This window comes from Streptopelia decaocto (assembly GCF_964273445.1).
Source record: "Streptopelia decaocto genome assembly, chromosome: 5".
Taxonomy (NCBI): domain Eukaryota; kingdom Metazoa; phylum Chordata; class Aves; order Columbiformes; family Columbidae; genus Streptopelia; species Streptopelia decaocto.
Window position 1 is genome coordinate 46,009,157 of NC_138659.1, and position 22,570 is coordinate 46,031,726.

At 36.6% G+C, this 22,570-nt stretch overlaps 1 protein-coding gene across 1 annotated transcript in view; it reads left to right on the forward strand.

Moving 5' to 3' along the window:
• Positions 1-22,570, forward strand: part of NRG3 (neuregulin 3) — a gene marked incomplete at both ends in the record, with an annotated part of 401,478 nt that overhangs the window by 1,001 nt on the left and 377,907 nt on the right. The window lies entirely within an intron of this gene.

The window sequence follows — 22,570 nt, forward strand, 5'->3', positions numbered from 1 at the left end:
TAGATTTCGCTGTGGTTTTTAGGAAAGATGCAGATCTCTCTTTCCCCTTCCAGGCTGGTCTGCGGAATGTATTTAGGAGATGCTGAGAGGTGTCTGAGCGAAGGGGATAAGTGATGCCCCCTCAGGCAGCGGCGGCTTCCAGAAGGGGCAGCGGGGAGAGTGGTCCTCGGGAGCTGCGGGGTGGGTTGTGCCTGTAGCTCTCTGCCGGGGTGGGAGTTCGACTTTCACACAATCGCCTCGTTTGAAATAGACGAGATCGGTCTCTGGAAGGATGCTTCCTCCGTCCCACCGCCCGGCTCCTGAAGAGCCGCCGCCAACAGCACCAGGAAAGGAGCACAGGGCACCCCGCGAATATGCAGAGACAGCCAAACGCTTTCTTGGCTCCTGCGTGTAGCCACAGCACCGTCTTGCCTTAACCGACTAATTTTTTTTAATCAGAGGAGGGGGACAGTTCCCCAATTGATGCTCGGTGGCTGGCCCTTTCCACTCTCCCAGGCACAAACCTAAGGATTCAGGCTGAATCTGAAAATTCATTTGATCTGAGTGCATCAACTTTCACCTTCTTGTAAAGGTTATTTAGGACAAATGCAGTCCGTGCCAAAAGAACTTCTGTGTAGTGCTATTTAATGAAATGCTCAATTATATTGTATTATAGTCATCTTCTGTATTTTCTTGGATGCAGCAGAGGAAATGAGAAGCCGTGTGTCCTCCATTAACTCTTTGTTGCTTCTGCTAGGAATGTCAATTGAATCGAATGCTATCACCTGAATAAGCTCAGGGCTCCCCTTTCACATGCTAATATATGGTTATTCTGCTAGAGGATTTTGTTAGCAAGTCGTTTGAACTTTATTTTGTCCATTAAATGTATTTGCTGATGAGCCCTGGGGCAGAGAGTATATGCAGAGTGAGCTGATCTTCTGAACTGACAAAATCAGGAGAAGAACAGCAAATTGGTCATGTATGTGTGGGTAGGTGTGCAGGTGGTGGATCGCTGGGAATGATTATGAATAAAACTATCACTAAATCAGAAGGGCAAACAAGACAGTAACTTGCTTCCCCAGTGTCTGCTACTGAGAGAAAACCATCCCTTACAGGTGTGTCTGAGCCTGCTTGCTCTGTAGGTACAACCTAAAGAAGCCAGATGTTACTAGAAGAAAAATCTCTCATGGAGCTGAACCCTATTCATTTCACTTAAGTGTAGGGAGCTGTATAGGGTACTGTTTTAAAAAACAAAACAGCAAAGGGAGCCTGATTTTCAATGTGTGTCCCTGTTTTCAAGCCTTGTGTGAACCCAGTATGCTATATGGTGTTTCAAACTGCCATGACCTGTGTGTGTCTGAAATGCTGCTGGGCATGTCAGGTGGGACCTGTCGGGGTCTAAATGTTCCCTTGCAATCCCTTCCTTCTCCCCTTTCTATCTTTTTGGGTATTTAAGAGAAAATCTCAGCAATTTCCACCTCTCTATGTTGTCTCCTTGCAAGATATAGAAGGCAAGAATATCCTGATTAATAAATAATGTTCAGCTGGCAGGACTCCGCCCCATGCAAGGCATATAAAGGAAGAAGAACACCCACAATCTTGAAATGTTCCTGGCAGTTGCAGAGTCTCATAACTATTATTTGTTTTAGGGAGACTGCTAAGACCTTTTACAGCAGGGTGTTTCCCTTCATTAAATACAGCTTGGTTATAGGATGAAATGCAAGAAGTGCAAATCCAGCAGAAATTGACCCTGTTTGGGCACATTGATAGCAGAGATTATCATTAATGGAAGATTAAATAGATTATGTAAAAAAGGATTTGAATTTGTAGGGCATGTGGAATTTTTTTTTTTTTTTGAAGCCTACAGCTGTACTTTCCTGATACATATAAACATCTCTGAGGATACGTGTAAAATTCTCTGAGGCTGCAGTATCTACTGGAGGAGAGAGGGAGAAGAACTGCAGTCTTTATGCCATGAACTGCTGACATGATGTGACCCCAAAGCAAATGTCTGCATCTGCCACTAATAGCTCTTAGGGAGAAAGGGAATTTTAAAAAACAAATTCATCCTCATTTCCCAGGGTGAGCTGCATGTTCTTCCTGTGCCCATTGCTCCAGCTGCTCTTGAACTGAAAGTCATGGATCCCACTGCACTGTGTGAATGCAAATCTGACATGACAAATCTGATGTCCCAGCTTTCAAAATAGTGCACATCCTTGTGTGATCTTCTGGCTTGGCAAGGCACTTAGGTGGGAAGTTGTCATAGGTTATTGAACATTTTACAGATTTTAAGAAAAGAAGCAGCTGTCTTTATTTATACAGCTTCGTGTTGCAGTTTATTTAATTGTTTTAACACATAGAAATGGACTCAGAATATGATTTAGGAAAATGGAAGGCAAACTGGGAGTTATTTCTCCAGAAAGCTGGATGATTGCCCACCTGAAATAAATGTTGGTAAAGTCTTTTCTCTGTGTGTATATTCATGTGAGGAGATGTTGTGAAGTCTCTCTCTTTCTTGTGGGAGTGCATAATGACAATAATTCTTGGTTGTATTTCACTCAAAATCAAGCGATCTGTTAGCTGTTTTGAAAGTTCTTGATGAAGATCCTTCAGGCTCTGACTAAGCAAAAGCCACTTACTCATCAAGTCTTGATCTGTGTCTTGTTGACTGCATGTGTTTCTCATGATCATGCACAGACTACGGCTTTTCAGCATAAGCCTCTTCATCCAGTGCTCAGCATAAAAATCGGTCATTGATTTAGAAGGATAGTCCAGCTTGTAGATCAGGAAAATCAACCAACTGACTGGAACACACCAGTGAGGTTTTGTTTTTATCAAGCCATTAGTTTCATATCTATAGAGTCATGCCCTGATTTTTTTCCAATATGCATTTTTTTTTGTGGTATTCTGAGTTCTTCAGTAATGGTATTGTCTTTAAATTGAGATACTGTACTTATAAGAATGCCTGCATGAATTCAGCTATGAAATAGCACTGTGGTTTCTCTTGTGTTCATATGACCAAAGGCTAATGCAGAGATCTGAGGTCAGACAGATGGGGCTCAACTAATGCATAGTAACCAGGGAAAGAGATGTTATGGACCTCTTAAACAATATATCTTGTGAAGTCCAATTGTGACCTTTTATTATGACTCCAGACTGCAGCCTGAGTAGACTTTGATTTCCTGCTAAAGATTTTCTGGTCCAGTCGTTTATCCTAGTCATATCTCTATCTGTTTGTTATGCACGGCATGGGTTCAAGTAACAAGCATCTGGCAGCCAAACTGTTACCAACACTGACATTTTGGTAAAAGCTGTTTGTTTTGTTTTGCACTGACTCAAATATCTTTTTCACATTAAGGATGACACTTAGATGGAACTGCGGGGTTTTCACGAACTGGAGGGTGTTGTGGGAGGTGCCAAACCATAGTAAGACCAGACCTACTCTTCTCAGAGCTCTAAAACATTCTGCCAACGAATGACATGCATCTATGAACATTTTGCATCATGATCATGAGCTGTCATTGAAACCGAGGGGAGCACACGTGACTGTAAAGCACCTGCCTGTAGCATTGACTAAGATTAATGTCAGTTATTTGTCAATTTGTAATGCATCAAAAGCTGTTGAATTGGAAAAAAAATACCAAAGTGAACAACTGGGAGTTATAAAAGCATTTGCTCCTTCCTTATTCCCACTTACTTTCTATTCACATACCATGAGTCAATGTACCACAGACATGATTAGGTTTGTGTTTCCCATCTGAAATACTTGTCAACAGGAAGGCTACTGTCAAGATAAAAATGAGAAATACAGAATTGTAGTCACACCACTAAAGTGGAAGTTATTGTGGTTTTATTTTATTTTTCATATTTTACAGCTACAACTTGCTTCATCTGTTTCAATAAAGTTGGATGACACTGGACTTAATTTCATGTTCAACCCACTTAATAGTTAGGAACTGCTGCAGTTATCACTGAATTGATAAGGAAGTGGAGTGCTTAAATGAAAGGCCCTCTCACAAATAGGTACATTGATTCTTTCTAGCTATTTCTCCTGTATGTTCCTTTTATTGAAGTGTTTGTTGGAATCCCATGACCTAGGAGAGCTTTCATAGCACTGGTGTTATGAGAGGAAGGACTATGGCTGAAATTAATCCATGCTGCTTTTTAATGCTGGAGAAAATTCTTTTGGGGGCTATAAGGATTGTCATTACATTGATTTAACCTGTGATCACTGGTAGAAGTAAAGCCTTGCATTTTATTTGGCATATTTTTGTAGCATCTATACAAAGACATTATGTGATATATTATATGTTGACAACAGAATACCATTATTAAATTAAAGTATTGATTCATTGCAAAGTATCATGCTAAAGTAATGTCAGTGGTTTGTCTAAACCCACAGAAAATGGAAATTAAAAATTAAAGCAAAAGACCTGTCTCTATCTACAGTATTGTGTGTAGTGTTGCAGAGCATTTATCATCTGACTCATTGCTTTGAATTTACTGCAAAGCGCAGTAAATACATGGATTGATATGGATTTGGCTTTGACTTTAACTTCTATAGCTCATGTGGCTTTCAGGAAGTACCTAAAGCACTCTAGTGTTTGGTTTTGCTGATTTCTCCCATGACTTGTTTGGAAAGAAACTGCACAAGGAAAGGTGCCTAGTAAAATTGTGTAGGACTACCTACCTGGTCAGACATATAAATAAAACCCAGAGACTTTTACGTGTCTCTGAGCCTGGTGATATCTTTTTGAGATTCTTTGAACAAGTTTGGTATATTCCCAACTTAAATGTGCCCGCACGTGTGTGCACATGCATGTACTCACACAAAATGCAAGCAGGTATTTGTACATTTGCATGGTACCTGTTTTCAAGGGGCAGCAGGACCTCAAAGCCTGCAGTAACTTCAAGACTAGTCTTTGCCAAGACAGCTACTTTGGTTGTGGTGCTTGTCCTTGCTGTATGGTTCAGAAAAGAAACCTAGTGGTTTCATTGTAGCTAACTGGACTGAATGCCAAGTTAAAGGGCACCTTTTTCATTTGAAAGTCTCTCTCAATTTCCACTGTGTGGAAGGGATTTGTTGTCACTGTTACTATTAAAAATAGGTACCTTTTTTTTTTTGTTTGTTTTTGTTCATTACAAGAGTAGACAAAACACAGGAAAAACAGCAAGATACTTTGTGTTACGGAGATGATTTCTTACTCTAAGGGATTTAGAGACTTAGTTCTTGGATTCATATGGTGAGGGTTAGAAGTGTCATTTAATAAGGTGCTCCAGATCAAAACTGGGGCTGTGCTCAGAGCTAAATTTCCAAGGCAGACAGCTCTTAAACCTGCATTTATACTTCTGCCTTCCCCATCATACCTAATTTCAAGCCACTCCACTGAGTAAAGTACAGCTTCAGTGGAGGGAACTACCTCCCTGTGAGGGCTGCACAGACGGGCTTGCTGGGCAAGGGCACCTCTGAGCAGGACAAGGAAGAAGATGAGCTTTCAAATGGCTTCTGGGTAACACACAGAGAGAGTAAATGCACACAGTTGGACAAGTGGTTTTGAATGGATTTTTACTTTTTAGCTTACAGGTTTCTGGGGCCCCTTGTTAAAATGAATTCAAGAAGACAAAAATAAATAAAGCAGCCAAGAGGAAAATGAAAATAACAACTGCATTTATAAATTTCAGTGTCATTTTCATGGAAGAAATACCTTAATGGATCAAATCTTTCTGGTGAAATTTGGTGAAAGCAGGAAAAAATACATTTACTAAATGCTTATTGATAACTGTTTAAATGTCTGTTTCTGAAACTTTATTGATATGCTCAATATTACTCTAGTAATATTGAAAAATATTGATAAAATAAGTGAAACCTACACAGTTCTTCTAGTGTTCCACCTTTTCTGTCCTCCAAGGGCAGAATTTTGCATTTCTAAAGCTGTATTTCTCACGTAGCATCTAAAGAGGACAATCCCATGACCTTCAGGTGTTTTTTACAATATGTTACTCCTGTGTTTGGCATGTTGTGGTTGTGGGTGTTATTTTGTTGTTGTTTTTTGTTTTTCTTTCCTTTTAAAATTTGAATTAATCTCTTGGCAATTCTAAGGGCCCTGAAGTTGTGTCCCATGCCCGCCTGCCCAACTTGTATTTTATGCTCATTAGCAATGTATATATATTGGTGATGTGGTAGGTGCTCTTTATAGAAAAATCATTAGTATTTTCATCTATATGAAAAGACCTTTCACTGAGGCATTTTGTAACTTTGTTAGCAAAGAACTGGGGAAAAAATACCTTGTTAGTATTCCATGTAGAAGTACTGAATTAATTAGTTTAGAGTCTTCTGGTTTTATAATGAGTTTGCTATATGGCCCAGTTTTGCAAACATATAGGCCCACATTAGGGTGTGGGAGTGATGCCTTTTCTCTTTTGTAGAGTTAGGCATCTGCAGAATTAGGGTACATTTACATGAACATCTCTGTGATTAAATCTGTTACTGTGTCTTAGATTGCAACGTGAGTGCTTACAAAACATGCCTGTGTAAATAAGTGTACACCAGCTTTAAAGTGCTGCTTTGTAAGAGTTGTCATCATTATTTAAACATGCTTATTAGAAATTAGTTTCCATCAGTGCATTTTCTTGTGTGTGTGTGTGTTTAGCACTATCATGAAAAATATTAATATACCATCAGCCTGTTTAGTCTTTGCCTGAAATATGCTCAGTAGTAAAATCTTTGTGTTCTAGGGGACTGTAGTTGCTCAGCTGTAGCCTGTCACGAGACATGTGGATTATGAATTTTTTTGCACTTTAATTTTAAACTATTTTCTTACTTGATTTTTTTCGTATTATTCTAGAAAATCATGCTTCTGGTTTTGTACAGTTTTACTCTGTATTACTTCCTCAGCTGTGTATATGCCAACACTGACTTTTTCATAAAGCTTATAGACAAAAAACGTTGTCTAAAACATTAGAGATGGAAGGTTGTGTTTTAAGATGTAGTTACTTTATGAAACCAAAATTATGAAATGATCTTCACATTGTTCATTTTGTAGCATCATTGCTGTTAAAGTTTAAGATTCCAGTTCAGTAGGAACCGAGCCTAGATTGCTGGTTCTTACCAGATAGAGGGGCTATAGCACTGTGTAACAGCAAACCGTTAAATCAGTATTAATAGCAAATAGCTTCTTTTCTGGATCTGATTATTCTTACTGATGTCAGAACTTGTAAAGCAAGCATTTGAGATAAGATGGTGTTATCCTCTTGGAAGAGTTTTGCTCGTCTGTTTTCACTGCAACAACAGGGGTTTTCTCCTAACGTGGTTGGCAAGGAAGGTAGAGAATGTACAATCTAGCCTGCAGTTTCTGTGCTGCTTCTAAATGTAATCAGGATTTTAACAAAACCAAAAGACTTTTATCAAAAAATTTTGCTAACCTACAAAATTGGGCTGCATTGTACAATGCTAATGTTTACTTATGTTTGCCAGTTTAATGCATAGTAAAATAGCATTTCCAATAGTGTGCTCAGAGTGGCTGAGAGCTGTAGCCTGAGTAATACTGTTGAATATTGAAAAAAGATGTAGGGAATATTAAAAAAAGATGTAGAGAATCTTTGTTTCCACTCCCCCTATTGGATTACAGAACAAGTGGTCAGAGGGTTATCATTAAAATAGTACTAAGCTATCCCAAAAATTTTGACTTGGGATTGATTGTGTAACACTTGCTAAAACCAGTCTATTAAATGTCTTCCAAGGGGATGTGCTTTGTTAGTGTTGTGGGTTTTTTGTGTTTTATTTGTTTGGTTTTGGTGCTGGGTTCTTATTTTCTTGTTTATTTGTTTGTTTGTTTAAGAGTAGTGCTGTGTGGAGAGGAAATTAATTTTCTTGTTCAATCTGTCAGTGAATTTACAAAAGCTAAGCAGAATTTTTGTTTGAAACTTAGAGATAGGCTGCACTGAAACACTATGGTGATTTTTCCTGCCATTTAACAGTATCAAATATGAAGACCTTGCAATGCCAGGGTTCAGTGGGTTCAGGTTCTTAACTGCAGGGATTATTATGATGAGTGTCAGTTCTCCTAATTTAGAAGGGTAGAGGTACTTTTATAATTATTTCATAAGTAGCTAAACCACATTAGTGTTTAGTCTGAAATCTGGCCGAGCTACGTAAGGGTCATAGTGTTGAAGTTCAATCCTCCCTCTTTTTTTTTTTTTTTCTTTTTTTCATATCTATCTAAAAAGCCAAAATGCTATGCATAAATACACACAACAATGACTTTTTCCTTAAGCAGTTTGGGTTTCTTTTGCTTTTAGATTTCAATCTTTATTTTATAACGTCAACTGTTTATTTATAAGACTGTATCTCAGTGTAATACAGTTGATTGTAATTACTTTCCATCAATCAAAAATGTTAGAAAAATGCAGGTTGCAAATGAAAAAATTTATAAATTGTAGTATCTAACAGGTGAAAATACTCATTGATTGCTGTTTCTGAGTTTATACAATACACACTTTTAAATGTACTGATTATCTCAAAGCAGTGTAGAAATAATACAACCTGCTACTGAACTAAGATTTTGCAACAGCTTTTCATAGTGCACATGGGCTCTCTTCCTACCAAAGCTTCTCCATTAAGAGGCTGTGCCTTTGCCTTAACTAACTACTTTCTGAGCTGTGAAGATGACAACCTTGATGCTCATAATGATAGTAAAAACAACACAGAAAACACAGTCCAAAGGCTCATTTGTACTGGAGGGGGTGAACATTTGCCACTTGGTGATTGCTGTCTCTGTGCCTTAGAGAAGAAGCGTGGGCAGTGGAGATAATGGGGTGAGCTGCTCCTGTCCTGCACTTCTGCATGAGAAGCTCTTCAGCACAGTTCAGCCTTATCGGGGAAGATGCAGCCTTTGCCTTGTCTCTGTCAGCATTAACTGTCCTCCTTGTTCTCTATAAAAACACAGAGGAAAATAAGTGTTTCTAATACCTTTTCATATCTGGAGCACATTCATTACAGAGGCTTACTTAGTCCTAAATGAAAAGCAAGAATAGTAACTTAATATTTTAGATTGGTTTTAGAAATATCTTCCTGCAAGAGGGAATTCTTACAGGTTTTAGTTCTTGCATGACTGGATTTAATCTGAATATATGAAGCTGAAATGTTAGTGTGTGATATGTTTAAGATGGGAAGAAAGAATAGTCTGGTATTGTAATTATTATTTTATAGGAGATTGAAGAGATCACTTGCACATGCTGAATTTCAGTAATTTGGTACATGGCAAGGCTTGATTACATCTTGTGTTTACATATGTTTGAAAAGCTGTCCTCCATTACTTTGGCAGATGTAGGGGATTTGTAGTCAGCCACAGCTTCAATGTTGTAAGGTACATCTAGAAATGTGAACATACCCAGTTTGAGGAGCTGCTGAGTAATGGCTCCTCATTTCTGATCTGTTTATGTTGCAGATTTTGGAAGCATGAACAAGTATTTGTTCAAGTTTGATAATAAATAAAGTACATTAATCCCTGATTTTAGCAATGATCCTGGCTGGTGAGAGGTGTACCTGTAGAAAATGAAGTGTATTGGACAGACCTAAGCTAAAAGACTTTACTGTAAAGAGATTATTATGGGTTGAGTCCTACACTGAGCATAAGGTATGCTAGGTGGTAAAAAGATTAATAATTCTTGTGAGATGTTTTATTTGCATACTGTGAGAATTCTGTCTGTTTAAAAGTAGTGTGAGTTTAATGGGGAGCTTATTTTTAAATGCCTTTAAGAAGATGCTGTAAGACTGTATCTAATTAAATATATTACACTTGAATTACTTAATTAGAGATTTTTTCAACCATCCCTTAACGTTTAGACACTCTCTTAATATTTTGTAATCCTGTTTATTAATGCAATCTATATGACAGCACAGACTCTTAGAGTTTTGCTTTAACAAAACTACTTACAACTAAATTTAGTATATTTCGTGTAATGAAATAGAATTAGAATGCGAGGAACTCATATGTAACTGAGTATCCTGTGGGAGCTGTAGGCTGCTCTGCAGTTCAGTAAGAATCACAGCAAGAAGCAGGATAGACCACAGACAGGAACTACACTGAACATTTTACTTGAGAACTAATAATTAAAGCTTGTTTAAAAATGTAGAGTCCAAACATAATGAAGCTCTTCTAATTATCACCAGGTTTGGTCCAACTCTGCGTTGTCAAGGAGGTAATTAAAAGCTTCTGAGCTGAGCTCTGCATAAAGGAATGTTGGGGTAATCAAAACACATAAATAGAGGAAATAGGAGGATACTAAATTATATTTCAATATATATTCAAAATATATTTCAATATTGGTTAAGGAAAGCAAGTTGCTGGAGAAAAAAAAAAAAAATATCCAAAAAAAAAACCAACCCCAAAACCTGACAATCCCAAAACCTCAAACATAGTATCAGAAATTCAACTTTATTTCATGTCTTTGTTAGTTACTTTGTATAATGTTTTCCTGCATTACAGAACAAAATAACTTTTCCCACTAGGTGTTGAAAAAGCGCATCCTATAGGGCACAAAAGGAAATACTTTTTGTTAAGACAGCGCTCAGGCTGGAATGAATGTCTGTGCTGCACTGTCAGCTCTGCCCTTCGTTGTTACAACTGAATGAATTATCTTGACTTTCCGCTTCCGCCAGAAAAAAAGGTGACTTTGTCAGTGTAGAGCCTTTACAATGGACAGCTGCTACAGAATTACTTCATTTTCACAGTTTCAACTTGCTTATTAGTCTGCAATTCATCCCCAAAAGTTGTTCAAATATCAGTGGAAGTAACAGACCATCGATTATTGTTCACTGGAAGCTACAAGACCAGGAGTGATCACTTCTTATGCTCAAGCTCAAGTTTTCTTATTTGTGAAATAAAGAGGTAGTGAAGAGGTACAGGTGAGAAATGAGAGGTATGTTGTAATGGATGTTCAAAAAATAATAAGGAAATACACTTAAGTCTCATTTTTATATTCAGAAGGTATTTGATATCTCTGATTGTGCCATTGGTTATATGTGTGATGATTTTCAATAATTTTCTGCCAGTGAAATATATTAGACTTTAGTATTAAAAAGGGGCAGAAGCTTTCGAATTTTTTAGGTTATTTGAAAGCGTATCTCCAAATAGAGCCAACAGGGGTGTATGTGACAGCAGGGCAAGGCTGTATGTGAGACACCCTAACAAGCCAGTTACTCTAGTTCATAATTCTTTATTTTTGTCCTGCAGTGAGCTGAATCAGGTTTGAATTTGGGACGCTCATTAGGCCTAAACCTGCCATTATGACAACCCCATTTAGATCATTTTAGCTTAACTTTATAGTCAGTTGTCACTGGGAATTTTAGTCACTACTATGTTTTATATTGCTGTCTTGTTATATTTTAGAACTGAGGTGTTATTGTTGCCATATCTCACATCAAAAGGAAGAAACGCTTTCAGTATGGTGTAGCTTTCTATAGATAGAATCAAAATGCTCTCTGAGTAGGTGGGATCCTTAGCCCAATCCAAACCCAATGAGATAAGTGAGAATAAGTGGGCTTTAGCTAACATTTAAAATAAACAGTTAGGAGTGACTTGCTTAGCCTAGTCTGTTCTGCGTTTGCTCATAGTTCAATTAAATGTAGATATGCTGACCTCTAAGGAAAAAAAAAAAAAAATCTGTTCTGAAAATAATAATGCATTTATCAGAGGAGATCTCACATGTAAAATGAGACAAGGTTGGCAGGAGAGGTATTGTAGTAGATCAACTAATACAATTGGAGAAAAACTGGCAAATGCTTTTTCTTGCGTCTCTTTGGTGAGGTGATGTAACTGATTGCCCTTTGACTTTTCAGTCTGCTTTCAATAGTAGGATTCTAACATCAACAAAGTTGTTTTTTGTGTTTTGGGTTTTGTTTGTCTGTTTTTTAAGTAACTGAAAATGTTTTCAGAAATTGAACCTATATGCTTAGCTTTGAAGTGTGAATAGGTGAATGTAAAGCTTGCTAAGTGTTATCTTATTTCCTGATTTATCCTGCTGTTAATTTTGGGGTTTAAAAACAATGTCCGTAGTAGAGAAGGTGTGTAAGGTGGTAAGAAAAGTAAGGTAAAGGTAAGGTAAAAGTAAGGTAAGAAAAGTAAGGTAAGGTAAAGATGGGTAAGAAACTTTATCATTTTAAAATTCTCATGCCTTCAGATTGTCTTAGTAATTTGGAGAAAGTTTTAGTATCATTATTTATTACTGAAGATTAATGTTGTGTTAATGCCTATAAATATGACCCCAACACGGACATTCACACTGAAGACTCACTCATGAATTTCAATGCCTATATGAAATGATTTGTTCTGGTGCTTGAAAATATGTTTTGGTAATAGCCTTTTGAATGCCTTTCGGACATTTAATTGCCATTAAGTGGCATAATCTGCTGTTTGGAATGGAGAGCTGGGAGTATTTTGGTTGCAAATAGGATAATGAAATGGATTGAAAATGAGGAATAATAAATGAATGGATCTGTGCTATTAACAGCCAGCTTGGGCTTGGCATCCTATTTATGACCGGAGTGTATGGTGTACACCACCTAAGGTGGGCTGTCTTTTTCCCAGACAATCACAGGCATGACTACAGGTAGTAGTCTGTCTGGGAACTGATCCTGTCCCTGCTGACATAGTACTAAAACTATGTTAACTTTAATAGTAGTGGATCAAGCCTGTGGATCTTCATTGGTTACTACTGATGTCAGTGGAAGCTCTCCATGAGGCCTGATATGAGACACAATCAAATTCTCTCAGTCTGGTACAGCTGTGCCTAATTAGAATACCCACTTTACTGGTATCTGTGTAGAAGGTTTTTGGCAGGGTTTTAATACTCTGCATTATTCTTAGTGATTTTACTACTCTTGATTTGTAACTCCTATAATCTCATTACATGAACATCAACGCCCTAAAGTTTGTGGTTTCAGATGGGTTTACTTTAAAACTAACATAAAAGTTAAATCTTTCCAAGTAGTAGCCACCTTCCTTTAGAAGTGGCAAACGGCAAAACAAGTGTGATTTTCAGTTGTGATCATGTGGCAGGGTGATCAGTTGGTAGTCAGATAAGCATTAGTAACAACTGAATTTTTTTTGTGGGGTTCTCAGTTTGAAGTAGTTGCCTTGGAATTTTATTGATGGTCTGCAAGTCTGTCATTTGTAAAGAAAGCTGGACTGTAAACTTCAGCTCTTAAAAGGAAAAAGTAAGTTAAAAAAATAAAAGTTTGAGATAAATTGTTAAAGTAAGCTAGTACCTATTTTGTAAATCAAGACAGCATTTATAATCCAAACAACCACTGCACTAATCCTGGAGAATGTAATACCTCCTCAGTGACTGTTTTGACCCAATATTTACTCAAATATGAAACATATAGCTTGTGTAGGTAAACTGCTCGTATCCCAAATGATCCTGCTTGCATCTAGTATTTTTTGGTGAGCTTCATGTAAGAGGTGTGGGTGTTTAGAATTTCCCTTCAGAAGTCTCCATTCAAGAAAAATGTCTGTTCTTCAGAAAGTGAAGTCAAACAGTTTCGTAGCTTCAGGTTGAAACAGTTCTACAAGAGCTGGACTTCCAGAGGTTTCAAGGGCAATGCTTAATAAGGATTTACATTAAAGAAAATGGTAGAAGTCTCAACCTCTTTATCAAACAGTTCAGATGAAAAAAAAAAAAAAAGAAGAAAAAAACCCCACAAAAACCCAAGAAAAACAAACTGAAACAAACCAACAAACCAAACCACATAGTTCTCTGAAGTCCCAGATACTTTCTCTGTACACCATGTGAAATGCCACCAAATGACCGACTTATAGAGACAAGCAGTTGATTGTGTAACTAGTATGCATAGTCGCTGTGAAATGCATCACAGAAAGGTGTGATTTTTTTTTTTAGATTATTTTGTAAACACACCTAATTTTTTTTTTTTTTTAAATCACATGGTATATTTAAAGTTTTTGCATGAAAACAAAGTATGATCAAAGCAGGATTTGGTACTGCACATTTTTTTACATTAACTGTAGTGTTGGGCTTAATCTTGCAATAGTCATGAAATCTAATATACTCAGCTGTATTTGCTTCTCAAAGCATAGACTGTAATAACTATTTAGAAATATCATTGATGGCTTCTGCATAATCTTTTAAATAGGGACATGTAACAGTTATTCACAAGTGATATATTATTTGGAGGACATGGGCACAATAAACCTAACAGAGTCTGTCTTTCCTCATTCCATTTTTTTTTATATGTGCTATGCTACTTATGCTGTAGTGATGCAGGGAAATTGTGAATGCTCTTTCCAGTGTTCTACGTTGATTCTTCCATTGTTGCTGTTCAGTAAAGCTTTCCAGAAATACCCAGAGAGGATAGCACAGTGGAGATAGGAGCAGAGGTCTTGTGCTCAGAGGGAATGAAAAAAACAGATTTAGAAGCTCAGAAGATCAGAAAAGCCAATGGAACTGTATGTATTGTGAATATTTAGTATGCTTTTTGTAGGCCTAATTTATTATGATAAAACTCCTGCCAGGAGGTGAATTATTGAAGACCTAAAAGGAAATTGCACCAGGATGATGCACTCTGCCCACAGTCAGGTGCTACAGTATGGGATTAGTTCCTTTTGGGCCCTCCAGCAGGATCCTGTAGTATTTCTCCTAGTGATTCCCCTGGGATGGGTGGCACTACTGGGGAAAAAGAAGTAATATGAGCTAGAGAAAGAATGCCACATATAATGAGTCATTTTGGTGAATCTTTTTGATTTCCCCAGCAGAAAGATATCCTAGCCAGCTGAACCTATTGTTTTGCCCATGTTGTCTCTGCACTCTGAGTTGAACAGTTCATTGTCATCAACACCACGCAAGTGCACTATGCTCCACCACTCCCGAACATCATTGAAAAGCTGCCATGACTCTCAATGAACAGAGAATAGTGGTCCAGAAGATCATGTTCACCATAACAGTCCTCACAACATTCTTATTTCCCTTTTAGTATTATTTCATCCAAAATGCTAGCTTTCAAAAAATGTATCATGAAGGGCAGCCCTGTCTTTTAAAATTGTACCTAATAAGAAAAGAATTCTAAACCTAGAGTGTCTTGTGTGAATTACTATGAAAGTCCAATGATGGCATTTGTGACTAGCTTGTTTCTTACCCTGTAGCATGTGTGTCACCTCAGTTGCCGTTTCTGTGCCATTTGCCATGTTAGAGTCTGCAAACGGCAAAACATAAATTTGATACTTCCTTCCAGTTCAGCAGAGAATAATTCTTCCACGTTCAAAACTTGCCTAAATTTGAGAATTTTTCTTATGGGTCTTTTCTAGTCTAGAAAAATTTTCTGAAAATCTTCGGAGAGATAAATATTTGGAATATCTTAGCCTACCTTTGTTTGTGTGAGTCAAAGATGTAGTTTGGTATCTGTTTGTGATTATTCATTTTTTCTAGTGTTGTCTTTTTATTGGATTATATTTCTCCCTTTTTGGCAAATGCTTTGAAATTTGCAATGAGCTTTAGAAAGTCATCTTCTAGAACCTTTTCCTGATGCTACTTTTATGCAAGTGCTTCATTTTCTCTATAAGTGGTTCCTACTGGAAATATAAAGTTTGTTGGAGACATTTTTCCATCATGTTCTGTGATAAAGATCAATGCACAGACATAATTTATTTTATCTGCAGTATCCATAATTGATGCCTGATCTGTAAGTGGAACATGTGATTCTCTCATAGCCTTCCTGTGACTGATACACTTAAATGCCTTATTTATTGCCTTTACCTAATAGCTTTTAAAATTCTCTTTTTTTCCTGAATAATTTGCTCAGGCTAGATTTTATTTTTGAAAGGATGTATTGTCATTTAACTTGCTGTCTTCCTCTGCTGTGTTCTGTTTCTTTTAGGGAGAGGAAAAATTCCATACCTTCCTGGACTAGATTGCAATGTTATTTGAAATTCTTGTATTTCAAATTCTAGGGCTTTCCCACTTCCATTTAGTTTCCTTTCCCACCCCACCCAGCCTCACAAGTTTTTGAAAAGCTTTACCTATTATTTGTAATGGTTATTGTCTTCCTTGTCATCCCCCTTTGCTGTCATAACTGAACTGCATCATATTCTCATTATGTTTTGAATCAGCTTCTGTTTTTCTGTGAGATCTGTGTCAAAACTGGTTGCCTGATATTCTTTCTTTCTGTTCCAAGAAGCAGCTGTTTAATGTGCTGAAGATTTGCTGCTAGAAATAACAAAATAATACACAATAAGAACACAATCACATTTTCCCCTGTTTACTGTGTTTGGTGATCTTTTAAGTGGCCACAGTGGGGTAGGATTTTCTGTGTTGCATCCATTGGGTAGAAACTTGTCAAGGTATCCATTCTCCTTCGATTCTTTCCTTACCTTGTTTCGTGAGGAAGAGTTTGAAGACTTTTTTTCAGCTTTGACAATGTTTAAGTTCCTGTCTACTGGAGTTTTCACATGATCGTTGCATTTGAGTAATTTTTATATTCTCTTTACACATTGAGAGCGTATTTTGTTACACATGGGGATAAAATATTCGAGAATGACCCTCAGAAATTAATGTTTTCTTATAGAAATATAGATCTATCTTCTAAATTCTATGTTGTGATTCCTTAAATTACATTATTCGTATTAATATACCGCATAAACATGACATTTTCCTAAGCATTGCATAGTGCTCAAGTAGATGCATTGCTGTTGTCAGCCCTTCCAATAAGCAAGTCCTTATTCCTCATGTTCTTTGCCAGTTCACAGGTGTCTGTGGGTACTTCTGGGGTTTTTTTAGATCTCTCTGCCTGACATCTGAGAGCTGTAACTCCAATTACATGAATGATTTGTTGACTGAGCAGCAGTCAGAGCAGTCTGATTGATGAAGGATCAGTTTCCTGGTGGTTTCTTCCTTCAGAAGACAAGATCCTCATTTGGAGAGAATGCCAAGGGCACTTTGGTAGTTTCCCATGTGTTGCCACTTCTGCACTTTCTTTCCATTACAATATATTGGGTTTACAGCTGCCAAATTTGTCTTCAGCGGACTAAATAGTGTCACTGAGATTGCATACTACATAATTCTTTCCTCTCCTCTCCTCAGTGTATGGGGTGGTTTCTGCCTCAATTCACCTGTAACTGCTTCTTGGTTATATGTAACTTCTTTTGGATACACAGACTGCTACACTTTTACTTTGGAAATCTGTATTTGTGGGTTTATATCTCTAACTTCAATAGAGAAAAATATTATATTTTTTTAATGTTTATTCAGGTAATTTTTAGTGACCTTTACTTTAGATCAGTATCAGTTACTATAAAACTCTAATATTAAATTTGGATGGAGGAGATGTGTGTTCCAAATGACAGATGTCTTCAAAAACATTCCATTGTTTTAAAAGGGGTCCATTTTTCACTTAAAAATAAGTTGTCTGGGCTTTATGATTCTTCTTCCCAAGGTATAATTTAAACTCCCCAGAGTATTTCTTTCTATAATTTAGCACCCTTTTGACACTTTCTACTTCTGCATTTAATGTTCTTGCTGTTTTCCAGAAATTGTGACTTAAGTGAATATTTTGATGTACTAAGAAAAGAAATACAGTAGGTTGCCATTATTCCTTAGACAGGGTATTAACGAGGCTTTATTTTGATCAGTAAATTTGTAGTGGCTTTATTTTTCTCCTGAGTGGGTAATTGAGTGAGGAATAACACTATAGCAAAGAAAAAGCCTTTTAGATTTTGTTCACATTACAAAACATTTAGGAGAAGATACAGCAATATTATATTTAACAAGGTAATACAGAATGTTAAAAATAGAACATTTTATTGCATATTAAGTAGCACCATATTCTGTTTAATAGATTAGTGGGATCCTTTTTTTTTTTTTTATTTGCGCATGTATGACATGTTCCAATATGTATTAATGCATTTGTTTTTTTGGAGGTCACATGCAGTAAAACTTCTATACACTGGTTAACTAATTCAGCTAAATTCTGTTTTGTCCTGTATTTAACCACTTTTCTTGGTCATGCAGATAAAACATATCACCACAAGCCATCTACAGTCTTAATAGTGGTTCTGTAGAACTCAGCGTAAGCATCTATCAAGTAAAATAGTCCCTTGCTTGTGTGGTCATGAGTAAGAACAATGTTAAAATGGTAACATAGAAAGTACAGCATTAGCTGTTTCAACAAGTGTCCTAATCTGTTAAATGTTTCTGAACAAAGAGCAATTTCTATTACATTTAGCTCCAGTTATTCAAATCCATCATTGCTGTTAAAAAATGCCATCTGGATACAGTCTCCATTCCTTTTCTTTCTTTAGTGCAAACATTTTAGTGGCTGTCCCAGGCCACTTATAGCTTTGTAGTAACTTCCTAACCAGAGAGAAAATCCCGTTTGCCTACAATAGACACCAAAACTGGGTCTAAAGTTTAAGTACATACTTCTTGATGTATTTCACTAAATAGTGGACACAAATTAAAACTGTATTTTCAGATTTGTAAAGGGTTCTGGGACATCGTAAGCTTTAGTTTACTCATTTAAAAGGATCTTCAACAATTTGCCCAAAATGGTCTCTGAAAATGGAGAATACAAGTCATATGTTTATCTAATTCGATAAATGTAGGCTATTATTGTTTACCTGTTGAAAATTTATTTTGGTCAACCAATTTGTATGCCAAGTTTTGTTATTTTGCTCTGTAACCTTTCTATTAAGTAGCTTCTTATACGCTAAAAACATTATTTTCAGAGTTATTCTGACATAAAATTGCTGTTTCCATGGGATACACTTTAGACAGCAGTGTGTGGCCTCCAACTTTTCTTTTTGTTTTCTCTGATCTCATTGATTCACCTGAGTTATATAATTGCAAATCTGTTAACAAAGTATTTGTCACTTTTCTAGTGTGAGGGGTTGTGTGTGGTGGTTTGGAGATCAGTATTTGTGAATTCATATCATCACAGAATCAAGACCTACAAACTAGTGCCTCGCCTTCTCACAGTTTCTTCTTCAGGGCAGGATCAGGTATAACCTGAGCACCTTGTTGCCCAGTCTTTGAGCTTCCACAAAGATAGTTTTATTCTAGTGTTTTGCAATCCTTATTTCTCTTGTTCTTTCTGAGATGCATAAGTAGAATAGATAATGCCTTTTACATTAGTTTAGGATTTAAAAAAAAAATTTTTAATGGTTTGTAGCCATGTGTCTTCTCTACTATGTGGCTGATCATTTCTGCTTAAAGCTTCATACCTTGTTTGTCCCAGCTGAAGAACTTTGAGTTTGATCTTTATCTGCAATCAGTATATTTTACCTTTTGGCTCTCACCAGAACTGTAATCAAAAGGCTTCAAGTGAACTACTTCTATGGCACTGGGAACACTGTATGAGGGAGACATTAATGGTTTTACAGTTATTCTATGAAATTAATATCCCTGTTCTGTATATTTTCCAAGCTTCATCACTGTTTTAGCTTTTCTTAAAATGCTAAGTCAGTCTTAGAATCACAGAATCAAAGAATGTTATTAATTTATATCAACTTCATACTGGTTTAGCCATAGCCATTTTAGTGGTGCATTCCATAAAATTCTAGGTGAGACAATCAAGATTTTAGTTTCTTTTAACAAGGTGAGAAGAATAATCTCTTTTTGTTTTACTGTTTATCTGGAATGATATGAACACTGAAATGTTAATGAGTCTACCTTTACCACTTTATAAGCATATTTTTTACCATTTTATAATAGGAGGCCATATTATCAAGCAAAATCGAAATAATTGGTAGTCTTTTAATTTCTATTAATCTTAAGAGGGACTTTTTTTTTTTTTTTTATTGTAACAATCCATTTTTCCTGTATGTGTAATAGTGTTTTGGGTTGGTTGGTTGGTTTGTTTGTTTTCCACAGCACACAAAGCACAGGAAAGTTTAGACCTGCTGGTGACAATATCCATGAGGTTGATTTACTTTAAACTGGATTTAAAAGCTTCAGTACTTTGTATGATCTCTAATGGGTTATGGGTTTAATAACTCTAAGAAGCATTAAAGACTTGATTTGATGACTTGTTTAATATTTCTTCCAGGAACAATTTGTAGAGATTAGGATTTGGTGAGATATCATTGGAGGATTAGCAATTGCTTCTTAAGGCAGTCTGAGTTGACAACTAATGGATAGCTTTCCGTGATAGCTCTTTTATAGTCCACAGCAGCTGGATAAAAATCAATGAGAAAGTGAACATAAGTTTGTTTACCCATTCATTTTGGTTTTAACAGATGAGCTTGGCTGCCATAGTAACTTGCTTAATATGTTGTCCCCATCTATCATGATCTAGATAACCTCAATTAACACACTGATTAATCCTCAAATTCTTCTTCAGTAGTTCCCTTTTTACACAAAGTGAAGGGAAGTGTTCCTGACACATCTGAGTGGACAGTACACGTGCTCATCAATAGCCACATACATAGAGCCTGAAGAAAATCACCCTTTTTCCTCACATTTCCTACCCTCTCTATGTGTAAAGTAAAACTGTAGTTATATTATTTTTTGTATTTGTTTTTTCTTAATCTGTTCTGCATTTTGCTATTATTTGAACTTAAAACAAGTAGTTACCTTGAACTCTATTAGTAGCTGGGAATCCCAAAACACTTTTCAAATGTCATCATAAAAATAACAAACATGGTGTAAAAAGGCTTTATTTTTAAAGATTGATTAATGGGAGTGAAAAGAACTATGTAACTGTCAATTATGTAGGACGTTTTTTGAGTAAGCCACGGCCCTCATTTTGCATCTGTTAGTATTCCCACAGGTGTAATCTAATTTAAAGATTCTGCTTCCTAACTTCAGCTGTCATATTTGTTGAATATGGACCGGGGGACATCTCTTCTCTTTAAAAGTTAGTGACACAGAAAGAATACAATCCAATGTTTCAGTTGCAATATTTCCACCATGTATGTAGAGACAAGCATATATTTATTTATTTGTCTATTTATTTAGTGCTGTCACTTTTTAAAGGTGAGAAAAAAAATCCAGTGTGTTTGGGAAGAGTCCAATAAAAAGTTTGTTTTTTTTATTTTTTCCTTAGCAGGAACGAGGTACGGAGCTGTTTCTCTGCAGTAGGCAGGATTAAGAAAAATAAAAAGGTTTTAGTAAGAAACTTATTATTCACTGAACACACACATTTAGGGTTTTTTATGTAAGAGAAAGCTACAGGGAAAATGATCTAGACACTGTTTCTATAAACTCGAGAAATTAATACAAAGGTGAGCTATTACAGGAAGCTACAAAATAAGCCATTTTATACTACAAAAAATAATCCATTTTACACTTCTAAAATTTTGCTTTAAGTAACAATGATCAAGAGCTTAACTTTAGAAGCAAACAAAAGCCTCTAGGCTGCTGTTGTTGCAAGAAACATTTCCCATCCCGCCATGCCTTTGATAGGATGCAGCTGTGACAGCATGTTAGCAATGCTGCATCTGACAAATTGTTGTTGACTTAGAGTTGGAATTTACAATTATTTTAATAGGTTTTATGATACCATTTCATTTGTACTTTCATTTTTTTTTTTTGAATACCAATGATGGATTCTCTTTGAAATACAGGAGGAACTACCTAGCAAGCATAAATTCCTAAGATCTGAGTGAATATTAGAATGTGTATCTTGTTTAGAAATTATTTTCCATGGTGGACCTAGTTTAGTTTATAGGTTTATGTTCTAATATATGCTTAAAAATTTTAAACAAACAAACAAAAAAAATGATCTTCTTAAGCAAACTGGTTATATCCAAATGGTAGCTCCAAGTGTATTTAAGTTCTTTCCAAAAAAGAGAATATTAATCCTTCCTAAGTCAGAAAACAAATCTAAACATAAATCTTCCTTATCTTTAGTGGTATTTGCTTGAATAGTTTCTTTTCTGTGTTCCTGCAACTTCTTACAGTACCAGTTTGCAAAATCATTACTCAGTTTCTACTGTGGAAGAGCAACTGTGCTCTCTTCCATCCCGGGGGTCTGGCCCCTGCAGCCGGGGGATGCCCCAGGGGTTGTGCCTCCTGCTGCCCTGCCCAGGGCTGCCTGCAGCACCGACCTGCACAGAGTGTCAAGCGCCACCAAAATCTTTGATGTCATCTGAAGATCTCTCTGCTGTTGTCACTTTGCCTGTGGCTCTGCTGATGGCAGACACCTTTTAAGAGCACGTTAATGCTGCAAATAGTTCTATTTTTAAAGCAATTCAATGTCTTACTGTTATTAGTAGGACAAGAATATTTGGCTTTAAGCACAAACTAGGTGTCGTTGCTATCTCAGTTAAAACCCAATAAGATTTTGGGAAGTGTTACTTCATCCCTGACAACAGAGCAACATGTCTGGAGCTTCTTTACAGAAGTGGTTTTTAAATTTAGCAGCACTATGAGTCTCTCAGAGCTCTGCAACCTAAGAGCATGTGATTTAAATAGGACATGAAAGTCCAGCTTCTTAGCAGGGAGAGAGCGGTGCGTCGGTGATGCCACAGCTCACATGCTTTGGTGTATTTTCACCTTCAGGAGTTAATGACGCTGAATTCAGGCTGTATATAACTTCCCTTGCAGAATTGCTGTAACTCCTCAGTTGAGAATATTTGTTAGT